Source organism: Marmota monax, unplaced genomic scaffold, assembly GCF_021218885.2.
Source record: "Marmota monax isolate L192 unplaced genomic scaffold, Marmota_monax_Labrador192_F-V1.1 WCK01_AAM20220418_F8-fsc00142, whole genome shotgun sequence".
NCBI lineage: Eukaryota > Metazoa > Chordata > Mammalia > Rodentia > Sciuridae > Marmota > Marmota monax.
Genome location: NW_026692025.1, coordinates 4,876,155 through 4,896,163, shown reverse-complemented (window position 1 = coordinate 4,896,163; position 20,009 = coordinate 4,876,155). Strand labels below are relative to the sequence as shown.

Sequence of the window (20,009 nt, the reverse complement as noted above, 5' to 3'; positions counted from 1 at the left end):
CAAAAGTTTCTTTCTGTCTAATCAAAAACAAAAGTTTCATATATAATTCACACTCTCCTCCCTGGAGTCAATATGAGTAAACTTGAATTTTGAAAAGAAAAGAAAATTAAGTCCACATAGACCACTTTTAAAACATTTTAAAGGGAAATATGATTTGCAAACAGAAAAAATTCACAAGTATTAAGTGAATAGATTAATAAATATTCACAAAGTTAATACAACCAAATACCAGTACTTAATAGAACACTGCTTTGACCTCCTTCTGATCACTTCTAGTTTGCTACTTTTGCCCAAAAGTAGAGGAAAGGGACCAGGAAATGAGAGCAAGGGATAGGGAGGGAAGTGCTTGGGAGTGATATTGGCCAAATTATATTGTGTGCATGTATGAATATGTAACAAAAATATCCTACCTTCATGTATAACTATAATCTGGAAATTAAAAATTGGAAAAAATAATAAAAAGCCATTGACAAAATCCATCACCTATTCATATTAAAAATACTGAAGAAGCTAGGGATTTGTGGAACTTACCTCAATATCAGAAAGGAAATATATGCCAAACCCAAAGCCACCATCATGCTGAATGGAGAAAAACTGAAAGCATTTCTTCTAAAATCAGGAACAAGTCAGGAATGCTTACTCTTACCATATCTATTCAATAAATTTGTTGAAACTCTAGCCAGAGCAATTAGGCAAGAGAAAGAAATAAAAGGGATACAAATAGGAAAATAAGATGCCAAATTATCTTTGCTGATGATACGATCCTGTATCTTGGAGACTCAAAATACTCCACCAAGAGACTTCTAGAGCTGATAAATGAACTCAGCAAAGTAGTTAAAACATAGATTACAAGATCAACATATGAAAATTAATAGCTTTCCTGTACTCCAATTATGACTCTGCTAAGAAAGAAATCAGGCAAATGTAAATTCCATCAAAATACAAATAACATTCTTCACAGAACTAGAAAAAAATAAAATTCATATAGAAGAACAACAGACCCAACATAGCCAAAGTGAAACTGGGACAGAATCCTGAGCAATAAGAGTGATACTGGAGGCATCACAATACCTGATCTCAAACTATACTATAGGGCTATAGTACCAACAGCAGTTGGCATAAAAACAGTTACAAAGACCGATGGAATAGAATAGAAGACAGAGACAAGCTCTGTGTCTTATAGTCATCTGTTACTTGAAAAAATATATGTTGGAGAACAGACAGTCTTTTAAAAAATGTGTTGGAAAACTAGATATCCATATGTAGAAAAATAAAACTAGATTCCTTTCTTTCACTCTGCACAAAAGTCAACTCAAAGTGGCTCAAGACCAAAATTAGCAGTTAGACCAGAAATACTGCATCTGCTAGAAGAAAACATAGGGCCAACACTCCAACATATTGGCACAGGTACTGACTTCTTTAACTAGACCCATAAAGCTCAAGAACTAAAGCCAAGAATCAGAGCAATCAGGCAAGAGAAGGAAATAAAAGGGATACAAATAGGAATGGCATCAAATTAGAGAGCTTCTGCACAAAAAATTAAATAATAAGAGCATGGAGAGAGAGAGACTACAGAATGGGAGAATATTTTTGCTAGTTAATCTTCCAATAAGGGATTAATATCCAGAATATATAAATAACTAAAAAAATTAATATGAAAAAAGCAACCCAATCAATAAATGGGCAACTGAACTAAAAAAAAAAGACATTTCTCCAAAGAAGAAATACAAATGGCCAACAAATATATGAAAAAAAAAACATGTTTATAACACCCTTAGAAATCATGGAAACACAAAATTATTTAATTCCAGTTAGAATGGAAATCATCAAGGTTACAAATAATAATTGGTGGTAACAATGTGAGGCTAAAGGTACCTTTACACATTCTGGTGGGACTTCAAATTGGTACAACCACTTTGGAAAGAAGTATGGAGATTCCTCCAAATGTTAGGTAGGAAGCCAGGCATGGTGGCACATGCCTGTAATCTCAGGGACATAGGAGGCTGCAGAAGGAAGATCCCAATTTGAGGCCCACCTTAGCAACTTAGGCCCTAAAATCATAGAATTTACAGGGAAATGGATGGCATTAGAGCAGATTATGCTAAGTGAAGCTAGCCAGTCCCTAAAAAACAAATGCCAAATGTCTTTTTTGATATAAGGAGAGTAACTAAGAACAGAGTAGGGTCGAAGAGCATGAGAAGAAGATTAACATTAAACAGGGATGAGAGGTGGGAGGGAAAGGGAGAGAGAAGGGAAATTGCATGGAAATGGAAGGAGACCCTCAGAGTTATACAAAAGTACATACAAGAGGAAGTGAGGGGAAAGGGAAAAATAATACAAGGGGGACAAATGAATGTCAGTAGAGGGGGCAGAGAGAGGGGAGGGGAGGGGGGATAGTAGAGGATAGGAAAGGCAGCAGAACACAACAGACACTAGTATGGCAATATGTAAATCAATGGATGTGTAACTGATGTGATTCTGCAATCTGTATATGGGGTAAAAATGGGAGCTCATAACCCACTTGAATCAAAGTGTGAAATATGATATATCAAGAACTATGCAATGTTTTGAACAACCAACAATAAAAAATTTAAAAAAAAATCAAAATTTAAAAAGAAGGAAAGGGCAGGGGATGTGGCTCATGGCTAAGCACCTCTAGGTTCAATCCCCAGTGCCAAAAAAAAATTATCTATCTCTATCTATCTATCTATCTATCTATCTATCTATCTATCTATCTATCTGTATGTGTATAGAAGTGTAGTCTCTATATGATGCAGCTATCCTACTTCTTGGTATTTTTCCAAATTATCTTAAATCAGCATACTAAAGTGATACATGCATACCCATGTTTATAGCAGCACAATTCGCAATAGCCAAGTTATGGAACCAACTTAGTTGTCTATACACGGAAAAATGAATTAAAAATGTGTATACACAATGGATTTTTACCCAGCTATACAAAAGAATAAATTTTGTCATTTGTTGGTAAATGTTTGGGACTGGAGAACAACATGATAAGTAAAATAAGCCAGACTCAGAATGTCAATGTTTTCTCTCATCCATGGAAGCTAAAGACAGAAATAAAGAAGAAATACAAAATAGAAGAGAGACCACAAGACTAGAGGAAGGTGATTTAAAGGGAGGGAGGATGGGAGGGCATGGGCAAGTAATGAGCTACAAAATATACCAAGTTATGTCCATGTATGACCATACTTCAATGAATCCTACATATGTGTGTGTGTGTGTATGTATATGTATAAATAATTATGCACTAACTAAAAAAATAATGAGATCAGTAGAGTAGACCTAGAAACAGGTACTACATACTTCTTTCTGCTAGGTGTGTAGCACATAGAACAAGTGGATGGGGGAAGGGAAGAGGAGAGAGAAAAGGAAGAAACTAGGGAACAATATTGGTCAAATTATATCATATGCATGTGAAAATATGACATAATGACTACCACTATTAAGTATAATTATAATGCACCAATTAAAATACTTTTTAAAAAGAGAATAAGGAGAGACAGTAACAAAATATACTCTTTGAAGGTATACTCCCAATGACCCACTTCCTCCAACTAGACCTTGCCTACCAAAGTTTCCACAATCTCCCAATAGCTGTTGTTATGAATTGGTAGACTATCCCATTGATGAAATTAGAGCCCTCATGATCCAATCACCTCCCAAGGGCTCTATCTCTAACCATTGCTGCATTGGGAACCAACCATTCAACACATGTTCTCTGGGGGGACATTTGATATCCAATCATAACATTCTCACAAGAGTGTTGTTATAAAACACCTGAGCCTGGTCCCACTAAACTCTCTAACTTCCTGTTTGTCAAGAAATTTCTTGTTTCTATACATGTACCTCCAATTACCTCCATCATACTGTAATATAGCCAGTAGGCCCCCCACCAGGACTGAGTAGATGTCAGAACTATACTCTTAAATCTCCAAACTGTGAGCTAAATAAACCTCTTTCCTTTATAAAGTTAGTCTGTCTCAGGTATTTCATTGTAGTGATGCAAAACCAACTAATATAGGCTGTGTTCAAGATTTTTTTTGTATGTATTGTTTTCATCAGTTTGAATATAATGTGCCTAGGAATGGTTTATTGGAAGCTCTGAACTGCTTGTAGCTATGGTATAGTGTGTATGAATTAATTTTGAGACATTCTCATGCCTTCATAAATTAAAAAGCAATAAAATAAATTCTCTTCCATCCCTTCTTCTTTCTGGAATTTAATTAAACTTATATTAGTCTGGGTTATATTATAACTCTTTTCTGTTTTTTTTTAATTTTCTCTTTTATGGTTCAATATTAGTAATTTATGTTGACTGATCTTCATGTTTACTGATCCTTTCTTTGGCTGTTTTTTGTTTGTTTTGTATTGGGGATTGAACCATATCCCATCCCTTTTTAGAGTTTTAATTTTTTTCTGAGATAGGGTCTTGATAAGTTACCCACACTGGTCTCAAATTTTTTATCTTTCTCCCTCAGATTCCTAAGTTGCTAGGAAAGTGCCACCATTCCTGTCTCTTCATTAGTTTTGAGACTACTTGTGACCTTGTTAAAGGTATTAGATATTTCTGCTATGTATTTTTCCCACTTGTAGCATATTCATTTAGTTCTTTCTTAGGTTTTTCATTTCACTGCTTCATTTATCTGATGATCTTGAATGATTTTAAACTTTTCTGGGAGCCTTTAACATGTTAATCATAATCATTTAAAAGCCCTTGTCTTATAGGTCTGTGTCATATCAGATTCTGGTTCTGACAATTACTTTGTTTCTTGGGATTGTGATTTTTCTTAACATTTTGTATGTCTTGATTTTTTTAAGGCAAGCATCTTATGTAGGATGTTAGAGATGGAGGTAAATAATTCTTAGACCTAGAAACAGGTACTACATACTTCTTTCTGCTAGGTGTTTAGCACAAAGTTTTGAGTCAGCCTAGTTGTGTCTACCCTCCATGTACCACAGGCTTAAATTTCCTGTAACAATTCCTTATGTTTAGGGTGAGAGTTGTTTTTTCAGAGCACTGTCTTTTAAAAAAATATTTATTTTGTAGTAATAGGTGGAAACAACATCTTCATTTTATTGTTATGTGGTGCTGAGGATCCAACCCAGTGCCCCATGCATGGTAGGTGAGCGCTCTACCTCTGAGCCACAACCCCAGCCCCAGAGCAATGTCTTTTTGACCATGGTCTTTAGGTCTTCTCTTTATACTCTGCTTCTTAAGTATTCTCTAATGCTCTTCTTCCTTTGTTCCTTTCCAAGCATATTCTTGCTACTTGAAGTTGTTTATTTAATCTTGTGGGAATTGGGAGCATGACATTTTCTGCTTAATCTCTAGTCTTAGTTATTATGCCCTGGATGTTAGAGGTATGGAGTGATTATCTTTTGCCTCTCTCCTTATGTAGTTCTGGGCCCAGTGTATATTTCTGCACTCCTTCTAAGAGTAATATTTTTCTTGTTTCCTTCCCCCGGGTACAGTTAGTTTCCACTGGCATCCTAAGAGTGACAAAGTTTGCTTCCTTTCTCTCACAGAATGAGGCATTTTTTCCTAGAGGAGAGAGAAAAATTCATGGGAGATTCTTATCTCTTTTGCATGGCTGGTGTTCCTTTCTCTAAGGTCTGAACTTCAGTGGATTCTTAAGGCTCTTTCTGGTCTTGTTCTTCAAGAATCTAATGGGGTTCATGGAGAAAGATCCTGCAAGAGATCACAGTTCCTCCAATTTCTGAGGCCCTTGGAGGCTTCACACTGTTCTATCAGCCCACATTTTACCTTTGCTAGTTCATGAATATCTCTAACTGACCTCTTCTTACTGATTTTTGGTAAGCTTACCCAAGATAAGTGAGAGATGCTCACATCTCTCTTCCTGCAATGAGCATATCTCCTCATATACAGGGCAAAATTGTTGTCTGCAAACTCAGATCTCCAATGTGTCAGAAATAATCCATGGATTTGAAGTTAGTTGGACCCCTTTATTGTTTTCACTATGGTTATGATTCGTCTTGCTTTCCCACAGTGGAAGCTAGCTCCTAATTGATGAAGTTTTGAATCTTCTTGAATCCACACCTCTCTTGCCCTCTAGACAACTGTAGTTATTCTCATACTGGAGTGTGTAGAAGTCTTTCTTCTGTTAATGCTAATGTTGACTGTTAACTGTTAGAATGTTCTGCTGTTCTTTGCAAGCAAGTGCATGTTGACTATTTGGGGGTACTCCTATTTTCAAGAATTCAGATGCAATCACTTATTCCTTTGGCTTCCACTTAGTAGAATTAGGTACCATATTATCCCATACCTCTTAGTGAATTGTCTCTATCTGTTCATATTTTGGCTTTATTGAGATATCTACTCACACCCTTTTGTTGTAAACGCTGTTTATGCTTTTAAAAATATTCTAGCTCTCTATTCATTTTAAAAATAGGTGATTCAGAGAGATTCAAAAACCTTGATGGCATTGCTGCCACTTCCCATTCCCAAATCTTCCCTTCATTTTTTTTTTCTGTTTTGGTTATTGGGGATTGAACCCAGGGGCACTTGACCACTGAGCCACATCCCCAGCCCTATTTTGTATTTTATTTAGAGACAGGGTCTCACTGAGTTGCTTAGTGCCTCGCTTTTGCTGAGGCCGGCTTTGAACTTGCAATCCTCCTGCCTCCACATCCCAAGCTGCTGGGATTACAGGTGTGTGCCATCATGCCTGGCTTCCATTCATTTTTTGAAAGATATTTTTGCTAGGCATAAAAATTCAGTTTGACAGTTACTTTCTTGATTTGGTTGATGTAGTTTGAGAATTCTGTAACTATATTGAGGGGGAAATTTGCTGAATATTGAGCTCAGTTCTCTTCCCCCTCACTCTTTACCAGAATCCTGATTCCTGAAATCTCTAATGTCTCCATCTCTAAGAGACTACCCAAGGCTCTGTTGGCTTCTCTGCTGTTAGTAGAGGCCCTCAATCCAGTCCCTCTCTCATATCCCTACCCACTCGCCTGATGGCTAGAATAAGCAAACATCCCAAAGGCAAAAGTTGCTGCAGAATATCCTCTTTTTCCTGGTTGCCTCATCATTGCTCTAATGCCTTCAATCAGATGTTTTAAAATTTTTACCTGGCTTTCCTGGTTATTTTTAGTGGAAGGATTAGTCTTATATAAAAGTACTCCATCATATTCATAATTAAAAATCTACCTATATACTAGGTATTTGATAATTAAATCTATTTTTAAGGAGCTTTAGAAACTGCTGAACTAAGGAAACTTTTTATGTAAAAAAAATTAGTTGTAGATAGCCAAAATACCTTTATTTTATCTATCCATTTTTATGTGGTGCTGAGGATCAAACCCAGTGTCTCACAAGTGCTAGGCAAGCGCTCCACCACTGAGCCACAACCCCAGCCCCAGTAAGGAGACATTTCAAGAACTTCTTTTTCAGAAAAATTCATCACTGTTCTTTCAGAAAAAAATATTCTCAAAGGTCAACAAATATGACTTAGACTGAGGGAGGTTTATATCACTGCATAATTTCCCTGAACTCTGTTTTAGTATGGAAGGTTAAAAAATTATATAAGTTAATATTAGATTCATTAGGCTTAAAAACTAGTTCCTCCTAGATACAGCAAAGACGGAAATGAGTCATCATTTATGTAGTTTTAGAGTTGGAGTTAATGAGGCACCACCAACCTATGGTCATTTTGAAGTCTACAATAGGGTTGCTGTTTACATTACTTCCTCTTCGTAGGTTAATTGTTCTAGAAAACACAAATAATCATCTGTTTGTTTTTCAGAGACTCATACATGTGCACTGGCAATAAATCACAGGAGAAATGTCCCTCTTTTTTCGATAATGAGAAATTTACCAGGGAAGAGGAAGTCCCTCAAGAGCAGAATTGGCTCTACTGATTATCGTGCCTTCTACTACAGTGCCAAAGACACCCTTAATTGTATATTCAAAATTGTGTAGAAAATTTTCAAGAGAAGATTACATTGTGATTTCTGCAAGGTCTGTATCCTGGAGGCTGTCCAGATAGGGTGATAGGGTTGTAGACAAAACTGAGAACTATCTTCTGTTCACAAGCCCTGTATTGTCATGAAAGGGAGTGCTTGGCTCGAAGCTCTACTACTAACCAGCTGCATGATGTGACTGCTCACTCACCTCTTTGCACATAAATTGTCTCAACTCTAAAATCACCCCAATGACAATGGCTTTTTAAGGCAGTTGGGAGGATCAATTGTAATGGGGTGGGGGAAAGTCAATGAAAAATTTCAAAGTGCAGAATACTGATTAGGGATCAATATGATCACTGTTTCATTCCATCTCATGCACCTGGGTCCCAGGGTTGCAAGAGGCCTAATCTCACATATCATACAATGCAGTTACCTTCTTTTCAATATCTCATACAGGTTTTTAACTACTACGTGAAGAGTTCTTTCAGAAAAGAAGTTTATTTGGCTCACAGTTCTGGAGGCTGGGAAATCTAAGGGCATGGTGCTGGCATATAAAATGACAAATGGTGAAAAGGTGAGAACAAGCCATAGAGAGAGCTGAGGAAGTCAAATTTCACTTTTATAACAGACCACTTTTGTGAAAGATAATCCACTCCTGTGATGATGGCATTGATCCATTTACAAACGTGGAGCCCTCATGACCTATACACCTCCCATTACAGCCCAGCTCCCAACATGGGGGGCATTGATGAATGAAGTTTCAGACATGTGAACTTTTGAGGCACACATTCAAATAGTAGCACTTATAAACAATGGAAGTTTATTTCTTAGAGCTCTAGAGGCTGAACGTCTGAAATCTGGGTGCCAGCATGGTCCTAGCCCGATTAGGGTCCTTTTTGAGTTTGCAGATTTCTGTCTTCTTGCTGTGATCTCACATGGCAGAAAGAGAATGAGGTAAGTCTCTGGCTCCTAGATATAAGGGCACTAAATCCCATTCAAGAGAATTCCACCCTTATGACCAAATTATCTCCTAAAGTTTCTACCTCCTAATACTGTCACATTGGAGGTTAGGATTCAATGTATGAATTTGAGGGAGAACAGTCTCATTCAGTTCATAACAGATCATTTCATGGGTTTCTTTTAGAATGACTTAGACTCTATTTTGATATATTTATACAAGCACAGAATATATCTTATTCTCTAACTAAAAAGAACAAATAAAAATAAAATAAAAGAATGACTTAGAATCTTTCTCAATCTACTTGGGATGGGCCTGGAGGTGAAGCAGTAGCCTAGATGGTCTCTCACCTTCCTTTTGGTTTATGACTCTGGCAACATGTTGAATTCTTATTTCTAGTTAGAGTTTCTGTCAAATGTTAGAATTCTCCATAGACTCCTGCTTGAAGAAGTTTGACATTTTAGAGACTGTTGAAATAAAAGAATTTTATCAAAAAATTGCTGAATTATGATTACAGATAATATTGTCCTGATAAGAGAACCTTATGTTTCTTTTCCAGCCTCATCTCCCAGCACTTTCCTTCTAATCTCTCTGTAGAAAGCAACATTTCAACCAAGAAGCAAGTAGGAATTGTGACATTTTCTCAACATCCTGAGCTCCCTGTCCTACCTCAGAAGCTAAAGGAAATCCCAAAATCCAGTTACTTCCCAAGGTCAATTCTATTTGGATATTGAATGTATACCTTCCCAAGCATTGTGATCTCCAAATGTAAGTTAAATAACAAAACAGTCTTTGTGTGTCCTGAAAACGTTTATGTCTCTCTTTATCAAGTAATGTGATTGTGTCTCATATGTTTTTGGTAATATTTAGGATGTTTACTAACTTGAGGTTTTAGAGTTACAGTTAAATTGCTTTATGTGGGTTATATATATTTCCTTTATTTTTGGGGAAAGCAAAGATATATATATATATATATATATATATATATATATATATATATATATATATATATATATATATCATGTGCTCTCCCCCAGGCTGGGAAACTTGGGAGAAAGTAGACACATCTTTAGTTTCCATTTTTTTTTTAAATTTTTTATTGTTGGTTGTTCAAAACATTACAAATTTCTTGACATATCATATTCCACACTTTGATTCAAGTGGGTTATGAACTCCCACCTTCACCCGATACACAGATTGCAGAATCACATCAGTTACACATCCATTGATTTACATATTGCCATACTAGTGTCTGTTGTGCTCTGCTGCCTTTCCCATCCTCCACCCTCCCCCCTCCCCACCTCTCCCCTCCCCTCCCCTCCTCTCTCTCTACCCCCTCCACTGTATAACCCTGAGGGTCTCCTTCCATTTCCATGCAATTTCCCTTCTCTCTCCCTTTCCCTCCCACCTCTCATCCCTGTTAAATGTTAATCTTCTTCTCCTGCTCTTCCTCCCTACTCTGATCTTAGTTACTCTCCTTATATCAAAGAAGACATTTGGCATTTGTTTTTAGTTTCCATTTTTGTAGGTGGAAACAATCAAGTGCGGAGAGATGAATACACTAGCCAAGACTGATTCTCAACTTCATCTTTGGGACATTCCAGGGTATTTCACAGGATTTCAAAATGCCTAATAAAATTGTTCTAAAATTCTCATGGCAAAGTTCATTTTAATTAAATTTAATTTATTTTGAAAAGTTGCAGCATTTGGGGGATAGAGTGGGTGAATTTTATAAGTGCAGACAAAACATTGTTTTGAATAGAACTGATGAAATGTCAAAACTCCAGGCTGAGAAGGCAGTGGACTAGTCAGTATCAGAACAAGTATTGAAGTACCCAGGTCAGGTGCTGAGAAGAATGAGCGTCTGACTCATCCTCCATGGATATGTTTTTCTATAGCCAGCATCTTGTATGAAAGCATGTTTGAGGATAATTTTCTTCTGGGAAGGGGTATAAAGCACTTGAGAATGATCCTAACAACCTTTTGGGGTGACTCAATTTTTTTTCACTACTGGAGATGAAAATATTTTAACACTTGAACAATGAGAAGTTTAGTTTGGCTGGAGCACACATCGTAATTGTAGGTTTATATTAAATATATTTGGAAAAGTAGTTTGGGGGCCATGTTTTTGAGGACTTTTTTATGATATACTGAGGTGTTCAACTTTATTCAATAGAAAATATGGAGGCATTGAAGAGTTTTGAGTAGGGGTTGGTTATAGGAGAAATATAAGATGACCAGAATTAGGAACAAGCAAAGACAGAGAAGTCAGTCAGAACTTGCATCAGTTGGATGAAAGGTGCTATGGAAGTTAAAAAACTTCTTTATGAACTCTCTTATGCGCTAGTGTTTAAAAGTAGGCCAAGTGTTACCTCTTTAATCCTACAGACTATCTAGTTATGTTGACTACTAACTCTCCTAGCTCAACTAAATAAAAGGGAAGGGAGGGATGGATGGAGGATAAAAGGGAGGAGAAATTCTTTGCCTTGCCTTTAAAAGGCAATGGTTCAGAGTGGACTTCTCAAGCTGTGTGTCAAACTTTTGGCATCACCAAGTGTGTGTAGTCCCATGAAATTCTAGGTCCAGACTATCTTTAATATATTACATGGACTACAAACATCTTTTCAACTAGACCAAGTAAGAGGCCTGTAACCCACATATGCATTCAGATCCACTACATGTGAGCTAAGCAGTGGGGCCTTATTTCATTCTGTTAGAGAAATGGAGGAAGTTTGCTATACTCAGTTCAACAACCACTATATAACATATATTTGAAGGAAAAACACAAGGGTTGTGTCATTTGGACCTGTGTGTGTGTGTGTTTTTTTTTTCTGCCATTAAAAACTTTTTTTTTTTCCTAGCTGGGCACAGTGGTGCTTGCTTGTGATCCCAGTGACTTAGGAGGCTGAGGCAGAAGTATTGTAGGTTCAAGGCCAATCTGGGAAACTTAGTGATCCACTGTCTCAAAAAATAAATAAAATAAAATAAAAAGAGGGGATAGGGGTGTAACTCAGTGGCAAATTCCCCTGGGTTCAATCTCTAGTATCAAAAGAAAAAAATTTAAAAAAGACTTGCCAGTGCCTTGGGATCCCCAAGAAAATACTTAAATAATTATTTTTCCTTATTAAAAAGTTGTTTTACATACATTTCATTATGAATTTTAGTAAAGGAGATTTCTTCCACATTTTTCTTGTAATAGACAAATGTAATCATCTTTACACGAAATAAGAGAAATAATGTTGAAAAAAATGGTAAAATAATTTTAAAATTAATGGTAATACCACAATATTAATGGGAACTTGGAGTAAGTACCACGAAGGCTGACTCTCAGGGTTCATCTGTAAGTCCTTCACAATGAGATGAAATGTGGTCCTTTAGTCTGAAACATGCAAACCTGTTGCATCACAGGTAAGTTTATATATTTATGCCATATTGACCGTGTTTGTGTCACATCCTTACACAGACAATTTGCGAGATCCCGGTCATTCCATTTGTTGTAATGGCTGTGTATTCTTTTTCCAATGATCTGCTTGAACCAGATTTTATTGCTTTGATCTCTTTACATCACTGACTATCCATCCCCATTCCACTAGATGGCACTCTTATCCATGAGATTTACTACCAACATACATACTTAAAGAAGTGGCCAAGCCATGGAATGGGTTGTGTATTCCTGAGAGGATGAAATGCTTCTGAGTTGCTGGTATCCATGTTCATCTATTCCCAAGTCAGGCATGAAGATACCATTTCACTACCTGCCTGTTTTTTAAAGTCTCATAAACGTTCATTGAATATGTATTCTATGTAAGGTACTAGGGTAGGCATGGAAGCAAGATTTGAGCTAAACCACAGCCCTGACCCTTCATGAGATAACAGTTTAGATGGCATAAGAGCTAGAGGAGCTATCTGTGTCAAAGAGAATACTTCTAATTAGAGGCTCCACATGACTTGAGGCTCTGAAGGTTTAGGGGGGCCGGTCCATGATCCTAATTTGTGAGGTTGTTGTCACAGGGTGAGGGGCCACCTGGCATGCTGTGAATGAAGAAACCAAAATCATTGCACTGTTTCATTGGCAGACCCCCGATGCGTAGCCCTGGAGACCAAGAGAAAAAAGCAGTGACCGTGAATGCTTCTTCATATTGCAGGAACTGACTGGGTTCTCCCATAGTTGATAGAGACAGATCAAATGTGCCTGCCCCACTGTAACAACAAGGAGTGGGAATATATATAGCTCCTTCATTTTTTTTTTACATTTTTGGAAAATAGCAAATTATATTTAAAAATAACACCCATTAAAGTAATCATTACCTGTTTTCCTGTCAATAGGAGTTTATATTTCTTAACCTCTGGATTTTCCTGTTTAAATTTTAAACAAAATTACACAGATTTATTATATCATTATATTTATTATATACATATTTATGTGTATTTATTACATTGTTATATTGTTCCTTTTTGGATTGGTTTTAGTCTGTGTTCCATCATTCATCCAAAACCAATTCTTTTTAAAATTGTAGATAGACACAATATCTTCATTTTATTTATTTATTTATTTATTTATTTATTTATTTATTAATTAATTATGTGGTGCTGAGGATCGAACCCAGTGCCTCACACATGCAAGGCAAGCGCTCAACCACTAAGCTACAACTCCAGCCCCAAAACCAAATCTTGGATTTAGTTTTTGGTTGCTAGAATGCTCTGATATAAATGCCTTATAGCACAACTGTAGCAGAAAGAATTGTTATGTTTTTCTATATTTTCTCCTTGCTCCTTAAATGCACACTTAAGTTTTACTTTTTCTTGAGTTTAAAATTACATTGTAGAAAATGTGTAATAATTGGGAAGATGAAAATAATCAAATCACCTGTGGTCCTACTGCTTGGAGAGAACAACAATTGATGTTCATTTTGGTATATTTCCCTCTAGTGTTTTTGAACATATTTAAAAAGTTATCTTTGTATTGAACTTATTATTTTATAATCTGTATTTTCACTTACTTTTCTAGCTCTTTATATGTTTTGCTACTTCAGGATTGTTAGAGTATAAATTTCAAAAAAATTTTTAGTTGTAGATGGACATAATACCTTTATTTTGTATATTTATTTTTATGTGGTGCCAAGGATCAAACCCAGTACCTCACACATGCTAGGCAAGTGCTCTGCCACTGAGCCACAACCCCATCCCAAGAATATAAATATTAAAAGACACTCTTTATTGCATTTTTCTTTAACATGTAATACATGCTTATTATAGAACATGTAGAAAACACAGATATACCAAAAAGAGAGCATCAAAGTCACTCATACTCTTTCTATTCAGAGATAACCTCTATTAACATTTTATCATAACCCTCCAGTCTTCTTTTCTCTATCCTCTGCATACTCTTCCATAAGCTTTTTACTTAATGAACTTCCTTTTGTCATTCAATTACACCTTCAGTGGTTGCATTCATTTCATTGTATGAAAGTATCACTTTTTTAAAAAAGCAATCTTCTACTATTTGACATTTAGGTTATTTTCTTCTTTTCCTCTAATATTAACAACACAGATGAGTATTCTGTGGCTAAGTCCCTGAAGAAATCCTTGTTGTTTCCTTTGAATAATTTTCTATATATGTAGTTGTTGCCTCAACACATATCACATTTTAAGGCTTTTGATGGGTATTGCTAAAAGACCCTATAATAATTCTTATCTTAGAGGTAGTGCATGGACATACCTTTTTTTCCCGAATTTTTTGTTTTACTATTTTGTCAATACGACTACAACAAATCTGTATCTTATTTTAAATTTTATATTAATTCAATTACTAATGAAGCTGAATGTTCTTTTCTTTGACCAATTTTATCTTTAAACATAGGGTTTCCCCCTTAATTTTGTAAGAAATTATTAAATAATTAAAAATTCCTTGACATTCTTAGATTTGGTTTGCTAGCATTTCAATTAGGATTTTTACATCCATATTTGTGACATTCATCTTCAGTTTTCTTTCTGTGTTTGTTTATGTGTGTGTTCATCAGGATAGCTTTAGTTTTACAAAATGAATGGAGCTTATTTCCTTCTTTTACTCTATACTGGAAACCACTTTTATAGCATGAAAATCATCTGTTACTTATAAGTTAGAAAGAACTTGCTCATAAAGCTGTCTAGGCATTCTAACAATCATTGGAGGAAATGTTCTTTAACAGAGTACTTTTTCAATGTTTTCTACTTTGTGATTCTAGTTTGCTGATTTTCCTATGAAGTTGTCCATTTTTTGACATTTTCAAATTTGTTAGCATTTTACTGTTATTTAGGTATGATATACGTCATACCAATCACCCATTCAAGATGATTTTTAGTATATGCACAGAGCTCTACAACCATCACCACAATCACCACAATAAATTTTACTATGTTTTCAAAACCTCAGAAAGAAATCCCAGACCCATTAGCAATCACCCTCCATTTCCCTTTAATTCCCTCCAGTCCTCAACAACCATTAATCTACTTTCTGTCTTCATAAATTTGCCTATTCTTGATATTTCATATAAATGGAATTACATACTGTGGGCTTTTGTGACTGGTTTATTTCATTTAGCATAATGTTTTGGGGTTCATCAATGTTGTAGTGTGTATTGGTACTTCATTCTCTCTTCTTTAAAAGTTTTTGTTTTTAATTGGTAGACTATTTTTAGAAGAGTATCAGGAGTATAATTACTTGAGCAGATAGTACAGAGAGTTCCCATATCCTCCTTCTCACTCCTGACCATCCTTTTTCCCATTGACATCCTGCATTGGTGTGGTGAATTTGTTTCAATTAATGAACCAATACTGATACATGATTATTAACTAAAGTTCATGGTTTATAGTAGGGTTCACTGTTTGTGTTGTACAGTTTTATGGGTTTGATAAATGTCTAATGCCATGTATCCATCAGTACAGTATCATACAGAACAGGGTTTTTAAAAAAATATATTTACTTTTTATTTATTTATTTTTTAATGTGGTATTGAGGATTGAACCCAGTGCCTCACATGTGTGAGGCAAGTGCTCTACTGCTGAGTTATTACTCCAGCCCCCAGAATAGTTTTTTATTAGTAGGTAAAGCACAGGGGATTTTTTAGAGCAGTCTTTCTCTCCTCCTCTCAAGCCTTAGCAACTGTGAATCAATCAATCAATCTCTCTCTCTCTCTCTCTCTCTCTCTCTCTCTCTCTCTCTCTCTCTCTCTCTCGTCACTATAGCTTTTCCTTTTTCCAGAATTTTATGTAATTGGAATCATACAATATGTAGTTATTTTAGAGGGGTTTCTTTCCCTAAGCAATATGTACACAAGCTTCCTCCATGTCTCTTCCTCCATGTCTCATAGTTATTTCTTTTTTTCCTCCTCCTCCTCCTCTTCTCTTTTCCCTTCCTTTTTTATTTGCAGTACTGAGGATTGAACCCAGGGGTACTTTTCCACTGAGATACATCCTCAGCCTTTTTATTTGTTTTATTTTGAGACAGGATCCCATTGAGTTGCTGAGACTGACTTTGAACTTGCAATCTTCTTGGTTAAGCCTCCTGAGTCACTGGGATTATAGACCTGTGCCACTGTGCTCAGTGTTCATTTCTTTTTAGAAATGAATAATATTCAATGGTGTGGATGTATACATTTCTTTGAATATATTAGATGCTTTCAAATTAGGGAAATTATACATAAAGTTGCCATAAATATTTGTGAGCAGATTTTTGTATACACATAACTTTTCAAGTGATTAGATAAATACCAATGAGCACAAAATGGGGTTGTATGTCAAGAGTATGTTTAACTTTGTAAGAAACTGCCAAAGTGTGTCCTAAAGTGTATGTACTATCTTGTATTCCCAGCAGCAATGACCAAGAGTTCCTTTTGCTCCACATCTTCTCCAGCATTTGATGTTGTCAGTTGTCTGGGTTTTCCCTTTCCCCTTTCTAATAAGGGAAAGTATAGTGCCATTTCATTATTGTTTCAATTTGTAATTCCCTAATGTCATATGATGTTGAGCATCTCTTTTTATGCTTATTTTCCATCTGCTTATCTTATTTGAAGTGATACCTACATAGATATTTGGCCCGTTTTTTAAAATTGGGTTGCCTGTTTTATTATTCTTGAAATTAAGTTATTTGTATGTTTTAGATACAAGACCTTTATCAAACAATGTTTTGAAAATTTCTCTCAGCCTACGGCTTCTGCTTTCATTCTCTTAACAGTGCCTTTTGTGGAATGTGAGTTTTTTCCTGCTAAATTCCAATTCTTTTTATGTTTAATATTCCATTATATAGATATACCATGTTTTCTTTACACTTTTATCACTTGTTGAACACTTGGGATGCTTCTTCTTGGGCTTTCCAACTAATGTTGTTATAAACATTTGTGTATAAGATTTGTTTGGAAATAAGTTTTCATTTCTCTTGATTAGATACTTTTTTAGAGGGATTGCAGAATCATATTATAACTTAAAGTCTAATGCTCAACTTTTCCAAAGTGGCTTACCATTTTACATTCACATGAGGTAGGAGGAGGGTTTCATTTTTTCCATATCCTCACTAACACTTGTTATTATCAGTATTTTTAAAATTAAATCCATTGTAGTGGGTATGAAGTAGTATCTTTTGTGGTTTGAATTGCATTTCCCTAATGACTCATGATGTTGAACATATTTTATTGTGATTATTGACCATTTGTATATCTTCTTTGTCTTTTCACTTCTAATATTTTCATCTATGGCAATATCATGGATGCCAAAATACCGTTGTACAGATGCTTTGCAATATTTACTTCCAAAAACTCTGACTTTTCTCCTGAGATGGTATAAGTTTCTCATCTGTTTATTAGACATTGACAACCTGATTGCACCTGAATTGTTTATTGTAACTGAAACTCATATATGCTTTCCTCCTGAGGTAATTAATCTTCCTCTACATGCTCTATATATGTTCATTATACTGCTATTCTTCTAATCAACCAAACTTAAAATTTAGCATTATATTTGGGCATAAGAGAAATGAAATAGGGAAGGGTTTATTTGTTGCCAAGTTCAACATTACTTCATGCTCAGGGATGCTTTATCACTGAGCCACATCCCCAGCCCTTTTAATTGTTTCAATTTTTATTTTCTAGGGCTGGCCTTGAACTTGTGATCCTCCTGCCTAAGCCTCCTGATTTGTTAGGATGACAGGTCTGTGCCATGGTGCCCAGCCCAGCATGACATTCTTGATTTCTTACCGTCTTGGTTCTCCTACCTCTGATCATCTTATAGCAAGTTATTTTTACTAAACCTCAAATGACCTACCACTTTTTTTTCATTCTCTTTTACAATAAATATATCTTCTTCCTTGGTTATTTTTCTGTAATCACAAGATTTGAACTATTACACATTTATTAACTTTTATATATATATACATATATATATATATATATATATATATATATATATATATATATATATATATATATATTTTAATTTTAGCCCTGAAAATCCTGAGAATTTCAGGCATATCTATCCAACTATCTGTAGGGCATCTTCATTTCACAGACTTGCTAAATTCAGTCTGTTCAACCTGAAATCTTTCCTCCCAACTACCTGCAAGCTTGCTTCTCCTCCTATAGTTCCAGGTGATAGCAACAGCATCTGTCTAAAGTTCTCAATATAGAAATCTGACCATCATTCCTTCTCCTTTCCTCTGCCCAAAGTCAAACACTCATAAAATCAGTTCTACATTTGCTCCATGCTATTTCTTTGTCCAGACTTTCACCTATCATTTAGACTATTTTAATGACCAACAATCTTGTCTTCCTATGTCTTATCTCTTACCATGATCATTCAAGCCCCTTCAATGCAATCCACTGACAAAAAGTTATTTTCCAAACTAAAAATGTGTTATGCTATGTCTTTGTAGTATGTTGTTTTTAAGTCCTTTGGGTATAAGCCAAGGAGCAGGATAGCTGGGTCAAATGGTGGTTCCATTCCAAGTTTTCCAAGGAATCTCCATGCTGCTTTCCATATTGGCTACACCAATTTGCAGTCCCACCAGCAATTTATGAGTGTACCTTTTCTCCTACATCCTCACCAACAGTTATTGTTGTTTGTATTCTTGATAGCTGCCATTTTGACTGGAGTGAGATGAAATCGTAGAGTAGTTTTGATCTGCATTTCTCTAATTGCTAGAGATGTTAAACATTTTTTTCATATGTTTGTTGATTGATTCTGTATGTTCTTCTGAGAAGGGTCTATTCAGTTCCTTGGCCCATTTATTGATTGGGCTATTTTTTTTTTTTTGGTGTTAAGGTTTTTGAGTGCTTTGTATATCTTGGAGATTAGTGCTCTATCTGATGTGCTTGTGGTAAAGATTTGCTCCCATTCTGTAGGCTCTCTATTCACCTCACTGATTGTTCCTTTTGCTGAGAAGAATCTTTTGGGTTTGGATCCATCCCATTTATTGATTCTTGGTTTTAATTCTTGCACTATAGGAGTCTTATTAAGGAAGTTGGGGCCTAAACCAACATGTTGGAGATTTGGGCCTACTTTTTCTTCCATTAGGCACAAGGTCTTTTGTTTAATTCCTAGGTCCTTGATCTACTTTGAGTTGAGTTTTGTGCATGATGAGAAATAGAGGTTTAATTTCATTTTGTTACATGTGGATTTCTACTTTTCCCAACACCATTTGTTGAAGTGGCTATCTTTTCTCCAATGTACATTTTTGTTTTTGTCTAATATAAGATAACTGTAGATATGTGAGTTAGTCTCTGTGTCCTCTATTCTGTACCATTGGTCTACAGGTCTATTTTGATGCCAATAGCATGCTGCTTTTGTTTATTAGAAACACAATTCACAATAGCTAAATCGTGGAACCAACACACATGTCCTTCAGTAGATGAATGGATGGGGAAACTTTGGTATATATACACAATGGAACATTACTAAGCATTAAAAGAGAATAAAAACATGGCATTTGAAGGTAAATGGATGGATAGTATAATGCTAATAAGTGAAGTAAGCCAATCCCAAAAAACCAAAGACCAAATGTTTTCTCTGTTAAGTGGATGCTGAACCATAAAGGGAGAGATGGGAGCATGGGAGGAATGGAGGAACTTTGGAT

At 35.7% G+C, this 20,009-nt stretch overlaps 1 protein-coding gene across 6 annotated transcripts in view; it reads left to right on the top strand.

Annotated features, from left to right (window-relative positions):
- Window positions 1–20,009, top strand: part of LOC124098694 (uncharacterized) — a 50,497-nt gene that overhangs the window by 17,389 nt on the left and 13,099 nt on the right. For 4 of the 6 annotated variants that reach the window (XR_009227799.1, XR_009227798.1, XR_009227794.1 and 1 more), the window contains 3 exons: window positions 7,791–8,005; window positions 8,407–8,524; window positions 9,468–9,676. The gene's annotated coding sequence lies outside the window, so the exon portion shown is untranslated. Of the gene's footprint in view, window positions 1–7,790; window positions 8,006–8,406; window positions 8,525–9,467; window positions 9,677–10,421; window positions 10,564–20,009 lie in introns of those variants that run through there. The other 2 variants (XR_009227796.1, XR_009227797.1) reach the window with 2 other exon arrangements.